Source organism: Poecile atricapillus, chromosome 1 (assembly GCF_030490865.1).
Source record: "Poecile atricapillus isolate bPoeAtr1 chromosome 1, bPoeAtr1.hap1, whole genome shotgun sequence".
NCBI classification, from domain to species: domain Eukaryota; kingdom Metazoa; phylum Chordata; class Aves; order Passeriformes; family Paridae; genus Poecile; species Poecile atricapillus.
The window spans coordinates 110281080-110302661 of NC_081249.1; the positions used below are offsets into that span (position 1 = coordinate 110281080).

Below are 21582 nucleotides of genomic sequence, written 5' to 3' on the forward strand. Positions count from 1 at the left end.
TAGGTGGGAATGTTCACCCTGCAGACTCCTGGAGAGACAGAAGCAGCCCCGGCTGGAATCCCGCATTCCAATAAATCCTCCCCTTGTTTACAGATGTGCAGCCACGCTGTAAACCAGAAATGAATTTGTTTCCTTTCAGATAAACAATTTTATGTATTTCTAACTAATCTCACTTTTATGCTAAGCACAGAGGAGCATTATCACAGCATCTCACATGCTTTTGCAATTGATTTTTCCTTGGACCTGTAAACTATTCCAAAGCAACTCCACCCACCAGAAATCAATTTCCTTCAGTGCAAGCTTCACAGGGCAGATGCATGTTGCATCACTACCATTCAAAGCTGATATAGGAGCATTTCCCTTTGTTTCTCTGATATTGAAGTTAAGAGACAAGCTAGGAAACAATGGGGATTTTATCCTCCCAGTAAATTCAGGGTTTACGATTTGCTCATAAAATGTTACATTGAAGTTACCATGAAAAGCATACAGAAGAGATCAGAGAAATCATGCACTGAATTTAATGGAGACAGAATATTCCTCTATGCATCCAAATCCCTCTGTGCACTGAAGAACTTACAAGCAAATGTGACAGAAAAAAAAAGGACAGCACAAAATTCATATGCTCCAAGAATTGCCGAGAATGAAAATGAACATGGAAATATTCTGAGAACAAGAATGAAAAATTAAAGCTCTTTTTCTACTCCCATCTATTTAATCACAGTATTTTTCTGATATTACAACTTCCCTTCATCTTATACCTGTTTTGTGAAGTTGAAGAAAAGAGATAACTGCTGTAGTTGGTCACAATTTTCTTTTTTTCCCTTCTTTTCCCCCTGAGGAGCTGAGGAACAGGGAACAAAAGAAGATAAAACTATTTCTTATTCTGAAGCGGAAACAATTTAAATGAGGGTTTCTTACAGAGACCAAGGGAGAAAAGAGAAAGCTAAAGAACCTGGTTAAGCTATTTTAGGGAGGTCCCTCATAGCAGACTTATCCAGGGTTAGACCTATGCCTGACAGAGCAGAAACAGGACACAGAATCTCTCACCACACTGCAGAGTTTTATTCCTTCCCACAAAGTCAGCAGGAGAATCTCTCTTGCTCTGTGTGTTCAACTAATTAAATATTTAGAGGGTGAAAGGGGAAAATCTCCAAATAGCACGAGTGAAAAACAGAATTTATCTGAGCCACACTCGCTCCAGAGAAGAAAGCTTCAAAATACTACTATGAAATTAAGTGACAAACACTTGTGTTCAGTCTGATCTCTCACTGGCAGCTATTTAGACCCTTGTGCAAACATGTGCCACATCCTCACACGTGTCTGCCTGCACTGGGGTGTGGGAGAGCCCTGTGTACAAATTCCCAGTAAACAATCCACTATACTGGCTACAATCATCACCTTGTAAAACAAAATCAGTCCCTAACCAGCCAGGAAGTTTGCTCAAACAGCAAACTTCACTCTTGGTTGTAAGTCTTGGATAGATTTGCATGAGTTGCTGCAATTACTTTGGAAAAATAGGGGAATAATTCATCTTACATAGATAATTCATCAGAGAAGACAGCCACTGAAAGCAGGGGAAAATTGCAACACACAATATAATTTTAGAGTTTTATATCACAACTAAAGCAATCTTTTTTAAGAGTGGTTAAGATAATTTGAATTGCAGATGAATAGAACTTCAGGTCTTGGATTTTTTCCTGTGTGGACCAACCAAAATTTCAAAGGTCAAACTGTAGAATAATACAAAGCAAGGGAAGTTAATGGACCTGCACCTACTTATACCAGGACATAATATAGTGTATTTGTGGGGTTTTTCCTCACATTTCCTCTCTGTGCATTCTTAGATTATATACATGGCTGCGCTGGTACCCTTGAAGGATTCCTAACTCCTTGTCAGAGTCATGAGTTGCCCTTGACTGTACTGCTTGCTGAGCCCTCTGATAAGCTATCAGTAATATTTTCATGGAAAATTGTATCACACCTTATGAAAAGGAAATAACTTATTCCTTTTCTTCCATACATCTTCATTCCATTTTCCTTAAATAGCTGCAGAATGGCAGAAGGGTCTGGGCAATATCCAGTGAAACAGCCTGGCAGCTGAGCCTGAAACTGTTCACCACTAACATAGAACAGGAATTATTCATGTAAGCACTCCTCACCTATTCATGGGTTGTGTTGCATGTACCACTTCACAGAAGCAGCCCTGCTAGCTAACACCAAATCTGAATATTCTCAAAAAGCCATCTTGGCCATCTGATCTTAGAACTGTAGAATGGTTTGGGGCAGAAGAGACATTAAAGTTCATCCAGTTCCAACCCCCCTGGCATGGGCAGGGACAATTCCCACCAGAGCTGGTTTCTCAAAGCCCCATCCAACCTGGCCATGGACACTTCCAGCGATGAGGCAACCACAGCTTCTCTGGGCCAACACAGACCTTCATGATTTTATGGAAGAACAAGTAGAAAGCCCCGGAAAGAAGGACCCCTCCTCTTCCTGGGCACTGCCAGCCTGGAAGCAGCTCTAACCAAAGGCCACAAGCCAGCACTGTGCCCTGGAGAAAAGATTCCCAGCAGCATCCTCAGGTGTGACGAGAGGAGTGCAGTCAGCAGACTGAGGGACAAACTGCTGCAAACACTGACAGAGTTCATCAGGGACTGGAGCTCTTGCCCTGAAGGAGAAACTGAGGCACTGGGGGTTGTTCAGTCTGGAGAAGAGTTGGTTTCAGGGGAATCTTGAAGCAATTTAGCAATGCCCAAAGGTGTCAGGGAGGTGGAGCCAAACTTTTCACTGCAGGGCATGGCAGGAGGACAAGAGAGGAAGGAGTGAGCTGAAACATGGGAGGCTCAGAAGAGCCATAAGGAGAAACTTCTTCAGAGGAAGTCCCAATGAAGCAGTTTGCTCAGAACAATTGTAAAGATTTTCAACACCTGATGAAGAGCCCAGAGCAATGTGCTCTGACCTCATGACTGATTGTGGTTTGAGCAAGAAGTTGAACTAGACACCTCCACATGTCCCTTGCAGCTTGAATGATCCTGTCATGGTATGAACTCACAGCTTGGACATTTTTCTCAGTATTTCCTTTAATATTAAAAGTTATCTTTTACACTGGTTGTGATGAAAACCCAGACAATATAATGGGAGTTTTCCTGTCTCCAAAAGGATTATGGCTCATTACAAGCCATAATTTTTAAGATGATGGAATTTTCCCAAAAACTGCTAACAAATAATGGGAACCATAAAGGGACAAAAATACATTTGAATACCAAGCAGCTATAAGCCAACTATATATATATGGATAGTTTAATCAAACTGCTAAAGTGTTAAGAGAGATGCTAAGAGTTAGTGATGCAAAAAAAATCCATAATTACTTGCTAGGCATAGATAAAAGAAAAGCTGAGAATTCTGGAAGTCCTTTATAAACTTAAGATAAAAGATTTGAATGCATTTGTTGTCAAGAATCTATTTAAAGTGCTAGCTTCATCTCTAAGATAGTTCTGATAATGATTCAAGCAGGAAGGAACTGCGTTCTTTCAAAGCCAATCTGGTTAAAGCTTCGGGGTTTGGCATGATGATTTCTTTTTTATCAAAATGCATATGAATTTTCACTTACTAAAAAAGTGGATCTACTAAAATGAGGATCATAAAGTTATTTTAACATTACTTTTGTGAAACATGAATAAAATTACTAAAATTATTCAGGATTTTGACAGGAGATTTGAGAGACTTATGATCCCAGCAATGTGACCAATAAAACAAATGAACTATTTTTTTTGTTTAATAATGGAAATATACTCCAAATAAAGCATAACAGTTATACAAAAAAAGATACAGTTTTACACTCTAATTAAGTCACCTTATTCTGCCAAGCAAAGTAACACACGTTAACAATCTTACTGCCTCCTCCATATTCCAAGTATAAATTAAACTTCCAGCAAGCAAGAATACTACCCAGACATCTTGGATTCCTCCTGCAACTTTCTTTAACAATTTTAGTGTGACAGATTAAAAAAAAAAACAACAAAAACAAAAAAAAAAAAAAAAACAAAAAAAAAAAACCAAAAACAAACAACCAAAAAACAACTTCAAAATGCAAAGCCAAGCAACGTATCAAAGACATTAAGTTTTGTTTCTAGGATCAGCCCCAGCAAGGAAATTTGCTCCAAGATACCTAGTCTGTCTGAGGCCAAGAAATGCATGGCTTGTGATGGGTATTTTTCAGTTTGAAAATGCAGTTGGGGTTGTATTCTCAGTAATATAGTTCTGTCTGAGGAATACTTCAGAGTGCAATAACCTCTTGTGTCACACTAGATCATTGCAAATGCTAAAATAAAGGAACATTCCCTTAATGGAAAATGCTACAGTCTTAGATTTCATCTAGTTTCTAAAATAATGCTAACAAAATAATTGCCCACCCAGACATTTACAGTTTGTCCAGCACGGTAACTTTCCAGAGAGAGATCTTATCATTCTCTCCTCTTGGTATATTTTTTTTAATATTTTACTTCTTAAGATTATTAATTGCTTTTAATTGACTACCATCAGATCCCCATTTGATCAGCACCTTCACTGTTTATTTTCCTAGAATAAGTCATCTCCCTAGATGAGAGGGCATGAGGCACTGTTAGTCATTTCTTCCTCTATCCTGGCTCTTACCTCTACACACTGGATTCAGTTGTAAGCAATTTGAAACAAAGACCAAACCTGACATCAAAAGTTTAGGTTTTAAGTCAAGTCCCTTCCAAGGCCAAGTTTACATCCTGAAACATGGGATTTTCTCCAGAAATAGAGATATAAAGCAAAAAGAGGGAAATGTCCCCAGTCTCCAGTTTCTGGATCCCAGGCCCAGGTACCTGAATAGTTCAGAAGCCACAAGAAGAGGCATTGCAAGGTGTCTGTGTGGAGCCTCAAGCCCTTTAAAGCAGCCTGTGTCATTTATTTCTTTCTTAATGAAACAGTGCTTCAGAGAGGGAATAAATCTCTTAATATCTCACCTGATATCTAAACCCCTTTTTTTTTTTATTTTCAACATCAGTTTTTATCAGCAAACTTTAGAATATTGGAAATTCTCCACGTAGTCACAGTTTTTTTCTTTCCCCACAGTAATTGTAGGAAGTTTGTTTGATGAAACTTTAGTTTTTCCCTTGAGCTTCAGGGTATCAGACATGTAATGTGCAATGCCTTGCCTTCATTAAAGCCTCAAGGTGACCCTAAATTAAAATTCAAAGCAAACATTGTCATGGGATATATACAGAATGAGCTGAATAAATGCTGACAAATTACAGGACAAAAAGTGAATTAAATGTCACTTGTCAGTGTCAGACCTATGTCACTGATGCTGTTTAGAGAACAGACCTGATTGAAACATTAGGCTAATTAAGGGACTGAGATGATGACTCAGATAAGAAATATTTATTATTTTTAACCAAATCAATTAAGGAGAAGGTTTGCTGCAATTCACCCCTAAGAGATCTACACAAAAAGTGCTTTAAAAATGAAACTGAGGCCACTAAACCAGCAACACTAAGGCATTTCAAGCTGTGGTATGTTCTGCTCTCCATTCATGCCACTGTGTGCTGAGTGGGGCCACCCCTTCCTCAAAGCTACAGAACATGAAAAAGTTTCTATCACTTTCTGTGGAAAACCTTTTCACTCTGATTTATCTCCTGCTTTTTAAGTAACTCCTAAATGTCTACTTCAGGTGTTGATCTAAGTTCAAATACACTCTGTAATTTTGTACTCTCCTCTTTTCACTATAAACCACATTATCTGCCAGCTCACTCTGCCCCTTTTCTCCACTATAAAAAAAGTTTGCGCCTTCCCTGCCATCTCTGGAGCTCCCCAGTGTCAAGCTGCCAAGACTGGACTATACTATGTCATGAGGAAAACTTGTTCAAATATTTATGTTGGTTTTATAAATCATATAATTCTTAAATATAATATATCAAACGGAAAATCAAGTGGAATACTTTGAATTTACCTCCAGCACTGCAGGACAATCCCTGGCACTGCTGCCAGAGCTGAAGACATACAAATTTTGATGGGCGATTACAATCTAAACCACATTCCATGAGGAATAAACACAGTATTTTTGTTATTGCAACTTTCCAGGTGCTCAGTCTCATCATTCACAAACTAAAATTCTGCTGTTAAATTAGTTGATTTTCAATTAGATTATTTTAAAAAATAACCACCAGGACAAGTTCTCCAAGGAAAACAAACCCATTCCTGTTTGAGAAGGTACTCCTGCTTACAAGAACTGCAGTACCTCTTTCAGCTAAACAAGTAGAAATAGCAACATTCAGCTGATGATTTTTTAAAATCTCAGTTTAATATATCAGATTATGTTTGTTTACATTCTCTTTTTTTTTATCCCTTGGTTAAAGGAATGGGCTGAGATAAGCAGTCTAATGGTATGCAATATTTACACAACTTATACATAAAGCTCCATGGAATTTAATGTATTTCTATAATGAGCACCTATGAGACTGAAGAACAGCCAGTGACTCAACACCAAGGCTTTTGTCCATGGACAGGAGGGATCTGGCCTAAAACCCCTCAGCAGCTTGATTTAGATGAGGAATAAAGGACATGGAAATCTCAAGCTGAAGGCTGGAATGTAGGACAAGACTGGAGTCCCTTTTCCTTGTTCTGTCCCAGCAAAAAGAAAACCACAGTGCCAACAACTCAGGCAGCCCCTCTTGGGCTGATGTCAAACAGGGAGCTGTGAGAGGTGGGAGCCCTGGCACAGAGATGTGATTGTCAGCTAGCTCAAGTGTCTGCACCCTTCAATGGCTGCCTGTTTTTCTGGCCCCCATGTGGTTTAGTGTTGCCACAGGGAGGAAATTTACATTAGGAAACCTGGGAGGTTGGGAGGAACAGGCCTGGCAGAAGGTGGAGACATCACCACAACCTCCTCTGGACCAACCTCCTCCTGCACTGCAGAGGCTGACCCAGGAATTCAGTCACATCAAGGAATATTCTTCCTGCTGGAAGCAAAGGACGCTATCATCAAGTTCAGGAAAACACAAATGGATTTGGGGAGGCAGAAGCCTGTCAGGAACTCGATGTCAGAGCTGGGGATCCTACTCCAGGAAAAAACAGGGAATGCAATAAGGCATGGGAACTTTCCTCAAGGAAAGTTTGGTGAGCGATATTTTAGGGAGTTTGGAGGGTCTGGCCAGCAGCAGTTTACCTGCTGGAGCCATGTGCTGCTTCTCTAACACCTCTGATCACTCAAGCTGCTTTTTCTCATGCTGCTGCCACACGAGTCTGTGTGAGCACCTGGCACAGAGCAGAGCCCCCTGCTTGTAGACGATGCTACATCTATAATCTGACTGCACTGCAAATTACTCTGACCTCCAAAGAGAACATGTCCAAACACATTCACATTAACAGATGTCCTGTGAACTGCTTCCTTGCCTCCTCCATCCTGCTTGTGTCCAGGCAGGTACATGGAGACTGCAGGTTATGCTTTGTGGAAATATCTCTGATTGCTTTGAAATGCCCCAGAAGTAAAGGCAGGCACACTTTACCTGCCATGATGCCAGACTCCTGTTGTATTTACACTCAGTCTCTCTCTCCATCTTCAGATCCCAGTGAGGGGAAATTATAAATACACTTTTCTACCGAGTCAGTGCAGTACATTTTACCTGTGGTTTTAATCTACAAATTTTACTCCACTGTTAAATGTTCAAACCACACTCAGATTTGGTTGTATGTGCTTGGAAACGTTAATTTTTCTCCTCTTGTCTCCTTCTCCTAAGAGGTAACTGAACACAAGACAAATAACAACAGTATTTTTTATGTCTTTCAGTGGCAGATACACAAACTCTACCCTGTGCTATAAACACAATGGAAATTAGAAGGTCATGTGTTCCACATTGTAATAATGCAGAGAGACCTCTTGTCTTCACAGGAATTTGATGTTCTGAAATGGATTTTAAGTGTAAGGTCTTGATTCATTAAACCTGTGACATTGCTCTCAAAGGAAAAAAAACACTTAATTAATTATAGCCCAGTCCTCCTGTTTCAGCTCAGTAATAGCAAGCAAAGAGTAATTGGGGGGTTTTCTACTCCTGGGCTGCATGGGCTTCTTCAGTGAAATAACATTATAAACCCTATTAGGCTGACTAACAGCTCCATTAAAAAGAAGCTAAGGATCCTACCTCAAATTATGCAGGGTGAATTAATTAGTTGGGCTGACAAGCAGCTGCAAAAAGGAAACCAATCCAAATCAGCTGCAAGTACATCTGCTGGGCTGCTGTGACCTACCTGCCTCTGGCAGCAAGTCCTACACCAGGTACCACTGGCCTGGGATGGCACATAGAAGAGGTTAATTTCTGCTTTTGGGGTAGACCCAGTGATCAAGCACACATCAAAGCCCCTTGAAAGGAGCTTTCCTCAAGAAATTCACACAAATCAGACTTCCACTATGATAAGTGCATTGGAAGGGTTTGCTGCTTGTATTTTTATTTATTTTTTGCCTTTTTTTTTTTTTTTTAGTAACTGGAAGAAATAAAAAACCTCAAAACTCATCAGCTGTCCCTATAAGTTTCCAGGGAAGGAGTTCTAGTTGTAATGTCAAATACCAACAGGTTAGTTCTGCACTGAAGAGAAAGTCTGTAGTAGAGGAGAAAGCCAGGAGTTGACTCAATCCATGCTTCAAAGTACCACACTCTCCCACCTGCAATCTTTCCCTCTATTTTCTATTGCATGGCCTGTGTTGGCATAGACCCTTCTCTGTAATCACAAACTACATCCCAAAATAACCAACATTTGCACCACAGTCAACAGTCTAACTCTGAAGCTTCATCTGTTGCTTTTTGCTTCCTAGGATTTAAAAACAAGCAAAAAATAAAAAGGCAACCTGTTGGAAGTTCTCCTCCTCTGAACATACTGCATGTTTTTTTTTTCTGTTTATGGTGCTTGCAAAATATTTTGGCCCAGCTTAGAGTAGCTTAGAGACCTCTACATTCCAAAACAGTAAATCTTCCTTGTGAAAGTTTTTTTTCTCTCTACTCTCCTTGGGTAAAGAAAAAAGACTAACTATTTTTCTGAGTTCATTAGCTTAAGAGGTTATTTTCTGGAGAAGTGTAAAAGTATTTTGTGTGTGTGTCTTAATAGAATGCACACAGCTTTTATTATGAAAGCTCATGGGCTTTTTGGAGCAATTCTTGCATGGTTACCAAGAACTGAAATGTGGATAATACAGAAAAACCCCTTTCTTGTTAGAGACTGAAATCTATTAAATTTCAATTTTCCATGCATTCTGGTTTAAGCAACTTGTCCCACAGGGAACCAAATGTGTTGGGCTTGGCACTTCAGCACCAGAAGCTGCAGAACAGATAAGGAAGAGAGCCAGAGGGAAAATCTGTTTGCAAACACATAGAAAACACTGACTCCTTCCAAGATCAGGTAGAAATCTGTGTTACTAAATACACATTTCATCTTTGTCGCAGTAACTCATCTCAAGAGATGTTTTTGAACCCTAGCCAGAGCTGTGTAGTAATAGAATAATTTGTAGCTCCGAGGAATAAAGAGCTGATAATGGAAGCTGTTGACAGCCCCTGCCCCCATCGTGGTATTCTTGCATCTTCATGCTCACTTGTTGCACTTTTAATCACATCACTTGAAAGGATTCACATAAAACCTGTGCTCTGTTAATCATCTCTCACTTCCAAGCAGAAAAGAAGCTCCATGGCCACCAGCAGTGTAAAACACCTCAGATTTTATCATAAAACTTGTTTGTGTAATTGACCATCTCTGAGGAATTGGACATGTGCAGGCACAGCATCAGAATGAAATATATCTGTATTTCACCTATCTTTTTTTCCTCTTACACCATTAAGTCTTCTGATGCTATTATTTAAAAGAAATAAAATGACTAGCTTACTTGATATTAATAAACATAAAAATTTTCCAGCATAAAGCTGGAATAAACAGTATCCATGTATTGTAATGCAGCCATAGACCCCATTTCACCTTGTTATGGGACCTCTTCTTATAAGAAATTGTTATAGATACATTTTATATTGTTGGCATTTTGCAAATATTAAAATGAATGTTATGTGTATAAGAATGAGAAATTTTGTTGTATTAATATAGTTTTCTTTATTTCTGTTATTGATGAAATTTAGAAATAGTAGTATAATACATATATGTTAGGCTATGGCATAGTATTAAAATAAAAACTGCTTTTGTTTGTATAACCCAAAGACTGAGGAAAAAAAAATATCTAGAGAACTCCTGCATTTGTAAACTATCTTATCCAGATGAAGACAACAGTGACCAGAACTCTGGGGGGAGGAATTTATTGCATTTCTGGTATCAGAGAATGTAAATCTCAACGGCACCAAGAGGATTGATCTATTGGGAAGGGGGCAAGAGAAAACTAAACAGAAGAACACCAAAGATCCTAAGAAGAATGTATGAATTTGTATGAGAATTTATGGATATGTAGTAGGATTCTGTTTTTAAGGGACAAGCCTTTGTTAGTAAGGTGTGCTCTCTTGGCTGAATGCAGAGACACCTGGCCATATTTGTATACTTTATTTTTTTTCTCCTAATTGTTTTTTTTATTAAACTTTTAAATTCTATAAAAATTATGTGAACCTCGTTTTTCACAGAAATATTTTGAAAACCTACAGAAAAACACGTAATTATTCAGTTAGGCAATACTGTATTTTCAGAACCGATTTATGTTTCAGACAGTTCCTAACAAAACACAAGCAGAAATACAAACAAATCTTAATGCAGGCACCTGAATATGGACATTATACACATACACCAGCAGCATTGCAGGCTACTGGTGGATGAGTAGTGAATTTAACTACTTCATTTGTCTTCTGTGGGAGCATAGTGAACATCCTGTGGATTAGGATATTTGGATAACCTCATGCCCAAAGCCTTTCAGCTCAGTGATTTGAGGAGAATAATGTGCTACTGGAGACATGTGCTGCAAAGTGTCCATTTATCAAACAACAGGCAGTCTGTCAGAGTATTTCTGTTCCTCTCATGACATAGCTGCAGGTAATTTGCAGAGGGAGCTGTCAGTAGAAGGAAAACACACAATTAGGTCAGAACTTTGAGGCAGGGCAGAGGCTAACAAACACAGCACTCAACTTTAGTAAGGTACTAACAGAAGCTACAAAAATCTATCAAGAGGAAATAACCTACTTGATGAAAACTTCCATGAATAAGTGAAAGAGGTACTCTCTTCTGGACAGGGCTAGAGAGAGAATTGTTTTCCAGAAATGCTATTCCATTTAGTGACAAGCAGTGATGCTACTGAAAATATCCTCTTTACAGTAAGTTCATAGAGACTCAGCAGGGCATTTTTTGAGGGCACTAAAATGAATGCCATGACTAGACATGTTCTCCAGTAATTTACATGCATTAATTCATGAAATTATTTCATTGTAGTCCTGTTGTATATGCAGTTAAGGCTCTTTATTTTTTTGTATCATCGCATCGCTTGCCACAAATGGAGACTCCATGAGACATTAAAATGCTCCAAAACTGAGCAAAACTTGCATTCTTACTGATAGCAGGCAAATTTGCTTCCTCTTTCACATGAAATGAAAACATGAAGTCACATGAAATATAATTGGCTGAAAACATTAGAGTTACATTTAAGATGAGGCAATTATTTGAGCTCTGATGTATTTCACAATACAAAGCCAGAAACATGCTATGTGTACTATTAAAGTATCTTTAATTCATCTCCAATAAAGTAAAATATTTTTCTTACACCTCTATGGTGGGTTTTTGTTAATTCATGGAAAACACCATCATTAAAACATTGAAAAACTTAAAATGGACAAATTTCAAATACGTCTCTATTTCTGCTAAGGTAAAGTAGCACAAAAACATCTTTCACTGGTCATCATTAAAGGCTGGCAGTTTGCTTAGTGTGGTGATCAAATATAAAATCATTTTAGCTACAGGTCACAAGTCAGAACTACCACCCCACACATACATAAAAAGAAAAGCTGGTACAAAGACAAAAGTATTCTTAGAAAAGTACATTGTGTTTAAGTAGTCAAAGTTTTCAGAGCAACTTAGAAAAATTCTAGTTTTAATAGTTAAATTAGTTCAAAACATCTGTAACATCATATAAAACAAATGAGATTATGCTTTTTCTTTTATCAAGATAATCACCCAAGGACTGACAAATTCAACTAAATAATGATACTAAGCAAGATCTTCACTTTTTTTTTTCTAAGGTGTGTTCCTCTATTCATATCAGTGAACAAGGTCCAGTAACCCTGCCCTTTGTTCCTTGAATCAGACACCTCATGAGACACTTCTGAGTTTTGCTTATGTAAAGATCAATACCTATAACTCCAGTCCTCATCACCATTTTTGCCATGGTTTTCTGACTGCAAAGAAAGGCTGAAAAATCAGGATGGTACATTTTATTCGGTGTTCCCAGGGACAAAGTTATTCAAGAGAGTCACCATTAAAAAAAAACAATAAAATGTTTTCTTCTCCCACAAAAGGGATTATCTTGTTTCTGGATTTAAGTAGTTTTTTTGAAGTGTTTGCACAGAAATTGTTGCACCAAGATAGCAAATAATGTTTCATTTCTATAAGTTACTACTACTTACTCTGACATTTAAGTTTCCAGAACTGGCATTCTCTGTAGTAACCAATTTAGGAATAAAGAAGGTGCAAGAAAATGTGGTTAAACCTTTCCACTTTGGAGAATGATAGAAATTTTCCAAAGCAAACCCTGGATTCCAACATCACTTCTGGATTAACTCTTTTGTAATTTCTATGGTGTTACACAGGGCCTTTGCACAGCCTATGGGACAAATGCAGAAATAAAAAGTTTGGGAGTTGGGAAGCCATCCAAAGCTAACTGGATATTTGTGGAACTGTTACCTTCCCAGGTGGAGATGATTGGCCATAGATGGTTTTGGAATTGCTGTAATCACTGCAATTTTTTGTTCACACTGTATTCTCAGCTGGGCTGTTTGCTAGCAATCATTTCCAATATACAGAGCCTCCTTTAGTTAAAAACAATCCTGGTATTTTACAAAAAAAGAGCCTCAAATCAGCAAGTGCCAAATCTGTGGCTCAGAGATAAATTAGACATTCATGTTTGCTTAGAAAGGAGGTGAGTTTTAGTTTGTTTTCCTCCCACAAGCTGACTTTGAAGAATTAAAACAATGTATTTGAACCCTTAAAAGCCACAACCATGAGGCCAAGGTCTTGATCATATTAGAATGTAAGTCATAAAGGATATACACTGTGAGAGCAGCCAGGCTCAAGGGAAATAGCTGAAACATAAATCTCCTTTAAATTTCCAGGTCACAGAAGGTATTCAGGTGGAGTAGCAAAGGGAGGCCAAGGGAGACAGATTGCACATCAAAAGACTCTGTTATACCACATAATTTCACACAGCTAGGACTGGCAAGGAAGAGTTGTACATTAGCCTGTCCTACAGAGCAAAAACGTGAGAGACTGAAGCCTTACTACCCTGGCCACTCACACTGATTTTCCCTTTGAGCAGACTCTGTGCTCTGAGCCAGGAGAATGTCCTGAATGGTCAAGTTTGATTTAAATAGGAGGAAAGAGATAATTACCCTGCCCAGCAAGACCTGGACAGCTCAGTTTTAATATCTTCAAAAGAAGTGCCATGTAACAGAGTTACATCCTTCTGCTATGAGGAGAATCAAGCTGTTTAAGCCATGGGAAAAATCAACTTCCAATATCCTTGCCTAGAGAGTGACAGTCACAAAGTAGAAAACAATTACATAGAACACCAGAAAAGTACAAAGACTTTTCAAGTGGGCAAAAGTGCTTTTGGAAGGATTATCTCTTCATTTTCATAATTCTATAGCATTTGAAATAAGTACATCACAGGTTGGATTTCCATTAAGAAGCTTGCTTCAGCTTTTGTATTTTAGCAGGTTAAAAACCACAACTGGCTACAGATTTTATTATAAATTAAAACATACAACATGGGGAAAAGAAGTTGTAAATACTGTGAAAATATTACTGCTTCCAACATAATTTACAGCAATAAAATACCACCTTTAAAGTGTTACTGTCATCAAGGCATCTCAATAAAAATATTCATAGTAGGGTTAACAGTAGGACCCTCTTAAAAAAAATAAAATAAAATTGATTCAGAGACTAATTTATTTTGTTCAGAATGAAATATATCCTGGGGTGCTGTTTGTCTTGCACTAAGTGACCTGTGGAAAGTTTTTGGCATTTCTTAAACACCTCCTGCCCAGCAGCACAGGTTTCCTCTTGGACTTGCATGGAGAAGAGAGTCAGTAGAAATCCAGCCTGCTTGTCAGTGAGGGATTTTATTGGCTGGATGCCTTGGAGAGAAGCCAAGATGAGCCCTGAATTTCCACTTAACTCAAAGATGCTGCCACCTGTGCACAGACTGTCCAGGAGCAGGAGCACAAGGGAGCATAGGGGCACCAAAGATGTGTGAACATGCTCTGCTCCTGCTTTGCTTTGTTGGTTTGCTGCTTACCTGGCAACAACAGAAGCACAGAGGGCTCATTCCAACAGATATTTACCTGAACATTCTAAAACACATCCCTGCCTCTCCCAGCAGAAAACAGAGCATCATGATAGAGAAAAGAAATAAATACAAATAATGCAAAAGAATTGCTGTCAAGAAGGCCTCATTAAATTCTCTGTTTGCAGGCAGTTTTCCTAATTGTAAGGCCTATGTATGAGCAATATTGCCTTTAAACATTTATTTCTGTCTGCTGTTTTTATTCTTTCTAGTTTATCTGCACTAGTCCCAAAAGAAATGCAAACATGATTCAAGTTTCATGAAGTGACCAGTCAAACAATGTCTGCAGACCCCGTGCAGGGGGTTGACAGGAGAAGCTCTGGTACAAGCTAGTGTGTTAAAAATCCCCAGAGAATCCCAACAAAAGGAGTACCTCCCCAAAGACTCTCATTTGGAGGCTGTTTCCTCGTTTCTGGTGCTCAGGTTTGTCCTTGGTGACAGAGGCAGAGCACTGACACTGTCTGAGCACTAACAACTGCATTTCCCACTGCACAGCCCTGCTCCCCTCATTACTGCGAGAGCACAGCCATGCCACGAGCCATCCTCCATCACCTCCTGCTATAATAAAGACATTATCTGCCTGCAATTACATTACTAATTCAAGGCAAAGCAGGTGGTAGCTTGGAAGTTAATGAGAACGGAACGCAAGCAATGTTTTGTTTTCAGATTAAGAATCCCCTAGAGAAATGACAACTTTGTAAAATCACTTGCAAAGCCAGGCTCAGCAGCAGCAGCCCAAAACCTGAGCAGAGTTATAGTACCTTTGCTGGGATTATTCCCACAGAGCATGAGTTCAAACAGCAATCAAATAATCTAAAGATAAATGTGAGGGGAGTCTTCATACATCAAATAAAAATGAGATCCTGAGAAGTAATACCTGCTAAATAAGTTTTACAAGATGAAAATGAGGAAGGAACCTTAGTCCTACAGCAGCTATATCTAAGTTTTTTCCCATTAACACTTTGGTTTGTTGTGCCTTTCACAAGGTCATCCTCTCAATGCTCTCATTTCTTTCTTGCTGGGCTTTAAAAAGTTCATTTTTGTAGACCTTTTGTATTTGCTGGTTACACAGAAAACTTTTGAGCCTTCATCAGAAGTTGTTTCTCAAGATGGTATCAAACTACCCCAGATATCAAAAGCAATTTTAAAAGACAGAAGTTACACTGTAGCGTTTCACTGTGAGACCAAATACATTATTGTCCTAAGTACGTAATTTTTTATACCTGCATGACCCAAGAAACTCCAAAATTAATACATCTCTCACTTCATTTCTATTGACTTCAGAATAATTATATCACTATTAGAGTCTGTCCCCAAAACCAAAACCCAACCAAAACTCAGAATTTTGGGTTCTCAGTTTTTTAAGGAGTGAGCCTTCCTGCCAAGAAAAAAATCCACCACTGACATGTGTATAAAAATCAGACACAGCAAAAGAAATGAACCTCAGTTTAATAGAAAAACTACTAAAAAACAAATTAATTAAAAAATTAAATTAATCCTGGAGACTAACTAAAATTATTCCAAGATTATTTACTTTTTCTGCAGCTTTTGTTCCTTGTGCTTATCTTGTGGGCTATTTATTATTCAGGGTAGGATGGAGATAAATTAACTTCTATTCTGAGAAGGGCTTTGATTGCAATGAGGTACAAATTAATGAAATAACTGACTTATTGCAAGTCAATATCAACATTATTACAACAAACTTCCAGCTCAAGAAATAAAACTAGGTAAAATGTTTTCAAAGAGGAAATATAGATAGGCAGAAAACAGCTGTTCAAACCACAAATATGCTATATTAAAGTAAAATCTTACTTCTTGGACAGTGTTAAAATAGATACAATAAATCATAGGTGATAAACCTCAGTTTTACAGCTCCTTGGAAAAATGGTTTCTCTGTAAGCATAACACAGGCAAGTGACATCCTTCGTTCACCCTAAAATGACCTAGAATCCACGAGGTGCCTATTGAATTAGAGCTTTCTGTAATGCTTTCCCAGAACTTCAGCCACGTGCTCCTTCCTCATGCTCCTGGCTAAAAACAATTCTATTCTGCCAACATGGATGGATCCTGCCCACAGGTTTGTGTTTTAAATTGAAACCCATAGTAAAACTTGTATTAACCCATTTTCAAAGTCAAACTAACATGCATGAAACAGAATTTTGCCTTTAGAGGCTGAAGCACTTGCTACCTGCAGAGAGAATCCCATCTGCAGATCCTACTGCTGCATTTGGACCTGTAGCAGAGAGTTTCACACAAGATACAAAGTTAACATAAGGACTAATACTGAGTAAAAATATGATATTAAAACAAAAAAAAAAATAGTCTGAGAATGCACTGTAATTTTGGTTGGCTTTAAAATATGGTATAATTATTACTCTCCAGCTAAACACAACTACTGCTTTGTTCTCAGTGCAAGAAGATCCCCATATTTAGAACAGCCAGCTCTTGTGTGCTGCTGTCAGCTGACCTGATCAAACATGATATTAAATATCCTATTTATATGCCAAGGAAAGGAGAGTAGCAGACCTTTCATAGTCTAGGGCTTTAGACACTATGAAATAAGGCAGAAGTGGCTGCAGTGAAAGGCTGTGATAGAGAATACCCTGTGTCAGTAGAAACAGAAATTTCAAAGAAGTCCCATTGCCGTTCCCAAGGTCTGCATGCATTTAAGCTTGGCACAAGGTCCCAGCATTTTCCCTGGACGAGATGCAGACGTGTTCCACATGTGGATGTTGCTCACACCCCTCCCCAGCTGCTCACTGCTCCTGATCTTTTATGAAGAAACAATTAGTGCCCTTAGGACACCTCCTGTTGGTTACAGCTCAGAAACACAGCAATATCCACTTCTCCAAGACCCTTCTCTCAAAACAACAAAAGACAACTATGATACACAGAACCAGAAAATTTGTTCTTTCTGATGCTTACAACTCCAGAACAAACCAGTACAACCAAAGTTACATTCAGCAAACCTGTGGGCTACACACAGTAGCCCACAGTTATTAATCCTCGAGGCTGGCAAGGTATCAAGGTACCATCATCAAGGCAAGCAGGCTCCTGAAGATGTCAGTGGAGGACAGGCTCAGTCCTACATCCCAGCACTTGAGTTCCTTGACTCCCTTTGCTTCCTTATCTCAACCCTGTGATCATGCATGGCCCTGCAAGGTCCTGTTATGCTGATAAAGGGAACACAGAAAGCTCCTAGAGTTTGCTCCTTCCTGTTTTGCTGTCTATCTTTCTCTCACTGTTCATTTATTCCATGACTCACATTATCTTCAGATTTAAATAGTCATGGAGAGCAGAAGGCCTTTATCTTACACAAATTACATCCTTTATCTCACACTGTGAGATGTCACAGAGCACATTAAACACACACAGCAGCGCCCAACCCCAAAAAGAGATGAACGCTCTCTAATCTTCCAATCTAATCACACTTAAGCAGCAAAACGACAACTTCTCATGAAATCTAACAGTACAATCTCTGTTTTACCCACAAAATGCCACCAAATTCCGAGGCAGTACTCTGCACTTCAGATTTTGAAGCTCAAGACCCAAAATAACTTTGTTCCAAAGTCTCTTTGAAAAAAGTCTTTCTGTTCTGTAAGTCAAAACAGACTCTCAGAAGATGCAGCAAACTTCATTATGTTAAGCCTTTTAGAGAAGGAGATTTAACTGTTACCTTCTTGTCCCAGCTACTTCAGCTACGTGCTCTGCTTGCCACAGACCCTGTGTTGTGCCTTTATCCTACAGACTGCTCTCTCAGACACCAAATGGAACAGGCTGTAGAGTACACAGAATAGAATCTATTCCATCTGTATTGATAAAGTGCTATCCTAGTTTGAAACTAGGAACTAAGTGTCAGCAAGTCAAAATGGGGACCTAATGATGAGGAAGAGAAGCAGCCACCTGAACAAAACCTGCTCAGGACCTGCTGATTGTTCACACCACTGCTCAATTCCCCCAGAATCAGACTCTGCTCTGAGTCAGGGACAATTTGGGAAGGTGTAGCTCTCTCCTGGCACTCACACACACTAAATCAGAGAAGGGATCACTTCAAAGGACTGCAAAGAGTGAAAAGTTAGAGTAGCTGGGCATTAACTGTTCCTTGTGAATCATTAGGAAACAGAGTCCTGACAGATATTTCCCACAGCACTTTTGGAGACCTGATGGAATCTGAGATACAGACTGTGTGCCCTTGCTTTTAATATTTAGTTCCAGGATTCAAAGAAACACTGAATTTCATATAATATGAAATTCATGTGCATGTTTTCATGGTGATACATGAAAACAAATGTTAAAGTTAGATAGGAAATGTGTAAATGTGTAGATTAGAAAGTTTCTTAAATCACTGGGTGAAAAAGTAGTTTAGAAAACAGGAGACAAGATGGAGGATTTAGGGTGTTGTCTCTTGTCCTTCTTCTTTCTTCTTCATGTTCTTCTCCTAGGGGTGTTTGGGTAGTAGTAGGTGATTGGGTAGAAAATGTCACAGTGCAGCACACAGGTGTTGGGTCATTGGGTCACTAAGAAAAATAGCTTAGTTGGCATCTGTTAATTGGGTAAATGGACATATAAAATACCTTGAAGAAGATCTTTGTTAGCCATTTTACCCATTTTCTATCATAGTGCACATAGCTCCTTGTACCTTGTAATGCTGATAAGAAAAAATAAACAACCGAGACCTAACGAGAGAAAAAACCGCCTCCCTCTCATCAATCTTCAGTTCAAAGGGAAAAAGAACCCAAATCTAAAAGTCCAATAAAGAGACAGAGACCCTCTCATTTTGAGCCTACCCCTACATGAACAGGTTTCAGCTCTATTCCCAGTTCGAGTGATAAAATCTTTCCAATACCTCAGTAAGACAGCTCAACTTAGATCTCAAAACCCCCCTTTGCTGTACACTTCAGGTCACATTTCAAACATTATAATCCCAGTTTCCAATGGCTGAAATAATGGTTTTGGCAGTTTGATCAACGAGGAGGCGATAGGGTGTTTAAGACAACCAGTTCTCTATTCCATCCTTTTTCACCCTTTTAGAGTGTATTTCAAAAATATGACAAAAAATTTACTGCTGTAACTTGAAAGCAGGTGGCTGATCATTATGTGAAGCAGGTCTTGAAAGTAATTCAGTTGAAGTCCCACACTATCCAAAAATACCAAATATCCCATTTGTTCCACAAAAGGAAAGCGTTTTTAATTTCAACAGTACCAATCAAATTACATCCTTCATGGATTTACTTTATGTTCATACTTCTAATTAGCCAGAAATACTACTTTTTTTTTTTAATAAAATCACCATTATGCAAATAAAAGATGACACTCTGTCATATCCTTGCATTGACTTCAACAAATCCTCAAAGGTACATCATTATAATTTCAAGCATATTTTGAAGATTTCTCACTTTCTGAACTCATTCCTTACCAGTTAATCAGTAAAAAAAACAGTCTCAAGAACATGATGAAATGAAGTTTAACCAAAAAAAATTCATAATAACAACATTATTCATTAAGGTCTCCAGGCTAAACACATTCTAAGTCCTAATGTTTATTATTTTTGCCACTTGAAACTGCCAAGAAGCAATTAAATCCTAAATTATTTCTTGTCTCTTCAGCAATCAAGGAGCTCCGATTTCTGCTGATCCCACAAGACACATCATACATGTGGACAATCAGGAGTGTCATTAATTACACTGCTGCTGGCAGAGACTGGGTAGCTCTCTGGGAGTGGGGATATTTTTCTGAGCTGCAAATACCCCTGCACGTTTTGGAGCAGTCCCTTGGGCCTTTAATGACATCTTTAGTATTACAGGAAATTCAATTGTCATAATCAGGCTACTCTATTCAAAATTGTTCACAGACAACAACCACTATTCATCTTGTGAAGGAAATACAAAAAGGATCAAGAGGACAGTCCTTTGACATATTACCTGCTACAGGGAGTGCCACAAAAGGAAATTAAGTTTCTTAAAAAGAGAAGAAAAAGATCATCTGATGAAAAGTGCAGCTCATATGCTTAACAAATTAGAAACTTAATAGATTAAATTTAGCCTATGCTGTCATTGATTTTTCTACAAGAATTAATATGGCAACGTGCATGTTGTCAAATTTCCCCTGATATGGCTCAAGATGAAAAAGCCCATTCTGACAGAAAAAAAATCCTGTGTGTAATGTAGGGGTCTGGTTCACAGGGCAAAGCTACTCAAGGCAAACTAACACCACTAATAATTGCTGTCAGGGTTATTTACATGCTCTTATTTGGTTCCAAAAAAGCTTTTATTAAAAGCTAAATTTCATCATACAAGCATGAGAAAATGACCAACTCGTCTCTGGTGGCACAGAGGTGGCCAAGTCTCACCAGTTTTCACACACTGATGTTCTGTATGAGCTGCAGGGAGAACATCTTTAGAAAGCAATTCCTCCTGAGCCCATGTAAATGTAAAGAGCACAAAAAACTGCACTCTGAGAGCACATTCAGAACACAGCTAATCAAAACCTCAACACACATTGCTGTCATGAAAACGAGACAGGCCAAACAGCAAACCATCTTGCACAACCAGTTGCTTAAAGAAGATATAAATTCCAGAGCATATGCTGCTTTTCAAACAGCTCCCCAGCACTTCAATGCAGCTGCTCCTCCATCATACAGAGAAACAGAAAAGCAATTATTTCCAGTGATGCAGGCCCACCATCTGAAGTTATTGGATACACTTTGGCTTCCATTTATCTGAAAACAGATTCGTTTGTACAAACATCATTTTCATTATTTTGTCACGATCAGACTGACTTAGTGCTTCCTGGACACAAAGGAAAAAAAAAAAGGAAAAATCCCTCCTTTCTCCTTTATCATCAAACTAAAAACTTACAGTATCATAAGCCTGGCCTGAAGGACTCACACCTTGGAATCAGAGCCTGGAGGATAAACATCAGCTAGCAGGAAATAGTAACCACAATGGTCAGGGAAGCCTTATCTTTACACAGAGCCCTTTTCACCTGGCAGTGGCAGAAGGAAATATATTCCTCAGCATTTTCATGGCCAGGATAAA

At 38.7% G+C, this 21582-nt stretch overlaps 1 protein-coding gene across 3 annotated transcripts in view; it reads right to left on the reverse strand.

Moving 5' to 3' along the window:
- The window catches only part of POU1F1 (POU class 1 homeobox 1), a 143527-nt gene that overhangs the window by 55203 nt on the left and 66742 nt on the right, over positions 1 to 21582 (reverse strand). The window contains exon 1 of one of the 3 annotated variants that reach the window (XM_058860266.1): positions 18222 to 18283. The exons of the other annotated variants lie outside the window; for them this stretch is intronic. The gene's annotated coding sequence lies outside the window, so the exon portion shown is untranslated. Of the gene's footprint in view, positions 1 to 18221; positions 18284 to 21582 lie in introns of those variants that run through there. 3 annotated transcript variants of the gene reach the window in all.